This window comes from Oncorhynchus keta, chromosome 11 (assembly GCF_023373465.1).
Source record: "Oncorhynchus keta strain PuntledgeMale-10-30-2019 chromosome 11, Oket_V2, whole genome shotgun sequence".
Taxonomy (NCBI): Eukaryota; Metazoa; Chordata; class Actinopteri; order Salmoniformes; family Salmonidae; genus Oncorhynchus; species Oncorhynchus keta.
In genome coordinates, this window is record NC_068431.1 from 21466184 (window position 1) to 21472455 (window position 6272).

The window sequence follows — 6272 nt, forward strand, 5'->3', positions numbered from 1 at the left end:
TTCCTCCTTTGTTGTTTATGGCCCAACAGAGTTCTGTGTGCTGCCCTGCTGCGTCTGTTTATAGTAAGTCTATCAGCCCCACCCCTCAGTATCACGCAGGGGGTGGGGCATCACAAGCTCCACCCCTCCCAGGAGAGGGGGAGGAGCCTATATTATGCGCTGTGACCTACCTGCCTAAAGGGGAAGGCTTAGCAAAAGTTTAGTCCGTATGTTTACACACGCAGGACTTCTCAGAGATGGAAGAGCAAGCGAGATATCCCACTCCCTCATTTTTTCTGTTTCAATGGAAGTCCATGAACGAGGTAGACCAGACCCAGCTGCTATTACATTGGTGTCTATGGGAGAGCCACCCCCTTAAGTACACCTGAACTGGAAAAAAAATGATATGGTAAACGGCCTGAGTGAACTATCTTCATTTATTCACCATCTTTGGACTTCTCTGGGAGCGCTGTAGCGGCATTAGAAGGAAAGGGGTAGGTAGTTTAGTCCCGGGTTTGGCTCGGTTGCTACAGCGACAACTGAAGCTGCTTTTAATGGGTGGAGACAAGACTTTACGGTCACTCGAGGTCAAGTTTGCCGGGTGTGGGTGATCCGGTGCTTCTGTTAGGTACATTTTGCCCTCCTGCAAAAGGTGTCAGGGATGCTTCTGTTAGGTCAATGCTGCCCTCTGGCAAAGGGGTCTGGGGGCCACATGGGAGGGGCTTGTATACCACTGGGCATCCCATTTAAAGTGGAACTGACATCGTTTTAACTACTTTGCAGATATGAAACAGACAATCATAATATCAATCAATTCCCAGTTTATCCCTCAAAACCAACTTTATAAGAGGTTATTTTAATATATATTTTAATATATATATCAGTCAAAAGTTTGGACACACCTACTCATTCCAGATTTTTCTTTATTTTTACTATTTTCTACATTGTAGAATAATAGTAAAGACAACAAAACTATGAAATAACACATATGGAATCATGTAGTAACCAAAATAAATGTTTCACAGAGTTCAAGTAACAGACATCTCAACATCCACTGTCCAGAGGAGACTGTGTGATTCAGGCCTTGATGGTCGTGTCAGGCCTTCCAACCGCCCTGTCTTTGTGATACGCAGAGTAGGTGAATGGATGATCTCCACATGTGTGGTTCCCACCGTGAAGCATGGAGGAGGAGGTGTGGGGGTGCTTTGCTTGTGACAGTCTGATTTATTTAGAATTCAAGGCACACTTAACCAGCATGGCTACCACAGCATGCTGTAGCGATACGCCATCCCATATGGTTTGCGTTTAGTGGGACTTTTCATTTGTTTTTCAACAGGACAATGACCCAAAACACAACTCCAGGCTGTGGAAGGGTTATTTGACCAAGAAGGAGAGTGACGGAGTGTTGCAGACCTCAACCTAATTAAGATGGTTTGGGATGAGTTGGACCACAGAGTGAAGGAAAAGCAGCCAACAAATGCTCAGCATATGTGGGAACTCCTTCAAGAAAAGCATTCTCATGAAGCTGGTTGAGAGAATGCCAAGGGTGTGCAAAGCTGTCATCAAGACAAAGAAGGGCTACTTTGAGGAATATAAAATATATTTAGATTTGTTTAACACCTTTTTGGTTACTTCATTATTCCATGTGTTATTTCATAGTTTTGATGTCTTCACTATTATTCTACATAGTAGAAAATAGTAAAAAATTAAGAAAAACCCTTGAATTAGTAGGTGTGCTCAAACTTTTGACTAGTACTGTATATATAACTTAGATTTTACTAAAAATTCCATGACTTATAGTCTGGTATTGGTGGCAGAATAGATGGATGCAGTCAATGCATGATTAATATATTTTACCAATACGTTCTTGGCAGTGTAAAACATATTGCTATCAGGTTGTATGAGCTGTGATTTACATTGTTTGCTGCTTGCAGCCATTCGAGTGATGAACTGTCGTAAGTTGCACTCGCTCAATATTTTCGACAAAGCTACCAAGGGCAAGGATCATAAGTCAACATGGCTAATAGGCTATCTGATCTTTTTATGTATTTTTGGCAAGCTAAAAACACATTACCTTGTTGTACCTAGCTAGCTGCTGGGAGGATTTAATGTCAACGCTTGGATTTACATTTACATTTAAGTCATTTAGCAGACGCTCTTATCCAGAGCGACTTACAAATTGGTGCATACACCTTATGACATCCAGTGGAACAGCCACTTTACAATAGTGCATCTAAATCTTTTTAGGGGGGTGAGAAGGATTACTTACCCTATCCTAGGTATTCCTTGAAGAGGTGGGGTTTCAGGTGTCTCCGGAAGGTGGTGATTGACTCCGCTGTCCTGGCGTCGTGAGGGAGTTTGTTCCACCATTGGGGGGCCAGAGCAGCGAACAGTTTTGACTGGGCTGAGCGGGAACTGTACTTCCTCAGTGGTAGGGAGGCGAGCAGGCCAGAGGTGGATGAACGCAGTGCCCTTGTTTGGGTGTAGGGCCTGATCAGAGCCTGGAGGTACTGAGGTGCCGTTCCCCTCACAGCTCCGTAGGCAAGCACCATGGTCTTGGATGAGTGGGTAAGTGACAGACTTTATATTATTTGAGATATTTTTTCTCCCCAATTGGTAATTAGTCTTGTTCCATTGCTGCAACTCCCTACGGACTCAGGAGAGGCGAAGGTCGAGAGCCATGCATCCTCCGAAACACAACCCTGCCAAGCCACACTACTTCTTGACACACTGCTCGCTCAACCTGGAAGCCAGCCGCACTAATGTGTCGGAAACGCCATACAACTGCCGACCGTGTCAGCATGCATGCGCCCGGCTTGTAACAGGAGTCGCTAGAGCGCGATGGGACAAGGACACCCGACCGGCCAAACCCTTCCCTAACCTGGACGACGCTGGGCAAATTGTGCGACACCTCATTGTTCTCCCTGTTGCGGCCAGCTGCAACACAACCCAGATCTGTAGTGATGCGTCAAGCACTTAGACCGCTGCGCCACGGGAGGCCCTGACAGACTGCTAAATTGCAGTTGTCATTTGGTTCATTAGCTAACAAGAAATCTGACTCACTTCTGAACCTGAATGACTGTTATCCACAGTTACCATATCTTAGTTGTCAATCAAATGTGCAGGCTAGCAAGCTGGTAAATCCCGTTAAATTGACAAAAACGTGGGTTATGGGACAGACGGCAGGCTACAACAGGACGAGCAAGCAAGCTATTCCCCATCGTATCAGTGTAACTACAGGCTGAAAAGGTTTGACTGAGCTTATCCCTCACTAGATTTAACTCTTCTGGTATTTACATATTTAAAGCCCCAATGCATTATTTTTCATTGTAAATCAATGATATATGTTTAATAAATCACTGTTTTATTTAATGAAAATATCTTTTTTATTTACCTGAGCCTCCTTTTGCCATTGAAATGCTCAGTCTGATTGTGTGGGTGTGATGATACAAATGTAAATATATTTACATACACATCCCTAATGGATGGATAGGATCGTCTAGACTCTAGTCTAGAGCAGGGATAGGCAAACTATGGCCTGCTGGCAAGCCCATTGAATCCGGCCGGGGGAAGTTTTTTTTGGGTGGGGGGGATTATTATGGGTTAAAAAAAACACTCCAGCCTCCCGGGTGGCGCAGTGGTTAAGGGTGCTGTGCTGCAGCACCAGCTGTGCCACCAGAGACTCTGGGTTTGCGCCCAGGCTCTGTCGTAACCGGTCGCAACCGGGAGGTCCGTGGGGCGACGCACAATTGGTCTAGCGTCGTCCGGGTTAGGGAGGGTTTGGCCAGTAGGGAAATCCTTGTCTCATCGCGTACCAGCGACTCCATGTGGCGGGCCGGGCACAGTGCACAGTGCCAGGTGCACGGTGTTTCCTCCGACACATTGGTGCGGCTGGCTTCCGGGTTGGATGGCCCTGTGTTGGTTGGGTTGTGTATTGGAGGACGCATGACTTTCAACCCTCGACTCTCCCGAGCCCGTACGGGAGTTGTAGCGATGAAACAAGATAGTAGCTCCTAAAACAATCGGATACCACAAAATTGGGGAGAAAAAAGGGTAAAATTCACACACAAAAATAAAATAAATAAAAAACACTCGAGGCCACTGTGTTGAATGTCTAAAACTAGATAGAAGATATGTAGAAATTATAATGGACCTATATATTTTCAAATAACTGCACTTTTTCTGGCCCGCAAAAAGATTTTGACAAACAAAAAATGTGCGGCCCTACGTTGAATTTCGAAATCCTGATGTGGCCCTCGAGCCAAATAGTTTGCCCACTCCTGGTCTAGAGCCTACCCCGCTTACCCCTTCAAAGTAGGAGGAAACATATGCAAATAAAAGTTGAATGGTCATTGGTCAGAATAATTCGATCAGAATGTGATGTCATGCTGTTGGCCAAAAACTCCATCCCACCTGAGCAGGTTGAAATTCCAAGAATGTTTTTTGTCTTCCACAAAGCTCTTTACTAAAAGGTTATTATCATAATTTTCACCATTTCAGAGTGTTATTTCAGCCTTTATAGTGTTGGAATATCATTTAAAAAAAACTGGAAATCACATTTTTGACTGAACTGCCCCTTTTAAAGAACCATTCAGGTGTATTTTGTGGGTTTTGCTGAGTGCTTTCTATGACCTAATGTCGTGCTGTTGTAACTGCCTGTAAACACAGTTCAAAGTGAATGGCATTATCCCCATATGGCAATGGCTTATTTGCATATAGGCCGACTAGCTCTGATTAGGTACGGCGTACTGGTCTGTGAAGATTCTGATCCAGGACAATACTGACAAGTTTTTATTCGTTTTTATTTAATGCGGTATGCTGTGTCTATTAATTGCTCAGACACACAGCCACTTTCCCACTCATATTACTATAGAATCTTCACAAATACCCGACTCAACGTCATTCCCAAACGTTCTATGAATGTATAAAAACGTGAAATGACCATATCTATGTGCTCACTTGTCACAAAATGTAAAGAAATGCGCCATATTTGAATGAGATTTAATGGTGCCAAAACGCTGTCAGTTCCTCTTTAACGTCAAATGGTGCCCACCGGGGACCGCTCACAAGGCGCCAGTTAGAGCACTGGTTCCCGACTCAGGTCCTCGAGTACCACCAACAGTTCACATTTTTATTGTAGTCCCAGATAAGCACACCTGATTCAACTTGTCAACTAATCATCAGGCCCTCAATGAGTTGAATCACATATGTTTGTCCAAGGCTACAACAAAAGTGTGTGCTGTTGGGGACTGTTGAGGACTGGAGTTGGGAACCACTGAGTTAGAGCAATAAAACGAGGTTGAAAACGGCGAGGACAATGTAAAACCCCACGTAGAATAGATTAACCTGATGTTTAGATAGAAAAACAGTAAGGTTCCTAGCATGATGCTTGAGCAGGATGACTACACAGCTGCATGCGACCCTGCTCCAAAATGATTTGTTTTCACAAAGATTGTGGAATAGAAGAAGAAGAAAGTCTTGGTGGTGGCGACACACTCATTTCATACATTCTACTTTCCCTTGTGATTTCCTGTTGTGGGGATGAATTTAGAGTTTGTCCCTTACTTGGTTGGGTCCTTAGGAAAGGTCAGCTAGGTGGGAAAGGACCCCATACTTATACAGTATATTCAGAAATATACAGAAATGACCCCATACCCCATACTTATACAATGCACAATTTTTTAAATGTGATCCACCTCATATTGGTCACAAAACCCATACAGCCTTGAGTTTTATGTTATTCTCTTAAAAAATATTCCTCCTTAGCCTTCCAATCTGAAGGCAATAATTCTGTATAAATGAATTAAATAATGTTAACGTGTAGATAATTATTACAAATTTACAGCTAAATTTAAGTGCTAATGATTTTAACCAGAGTTCCCGTCCATGGCATGTGTTTATAATGGCAACAAGGAAGTGACGTTTGTGTTGGCATCAGCGCTGCTAGCATGGAGTACCAATCATAGGGCTGTAAATACAGGATAATAATAACAAAATGTGTTTTTAGAGAAACCATTACCAAATGAACGCAATTTTTTTAATGATGACAACCTTAATTAGAAGCTTCTGTAGATTCTGTTAGCACTTAAAGTCTGAAACCATCAAACTGCACTTGAGCGGTAGATTTATATCATGTGTACACACACACACACACACACACACACACTGTATTTCTGCTCAAACTCAAAACATGATTCTAGTTTTAACGCTGAGCAGACATAAAAAGGCTGACCTAGGCAATTGAATACATTTGAGAAAGGAGGGGAGTTTGTGTGTGGTAATAAAAAACTTTG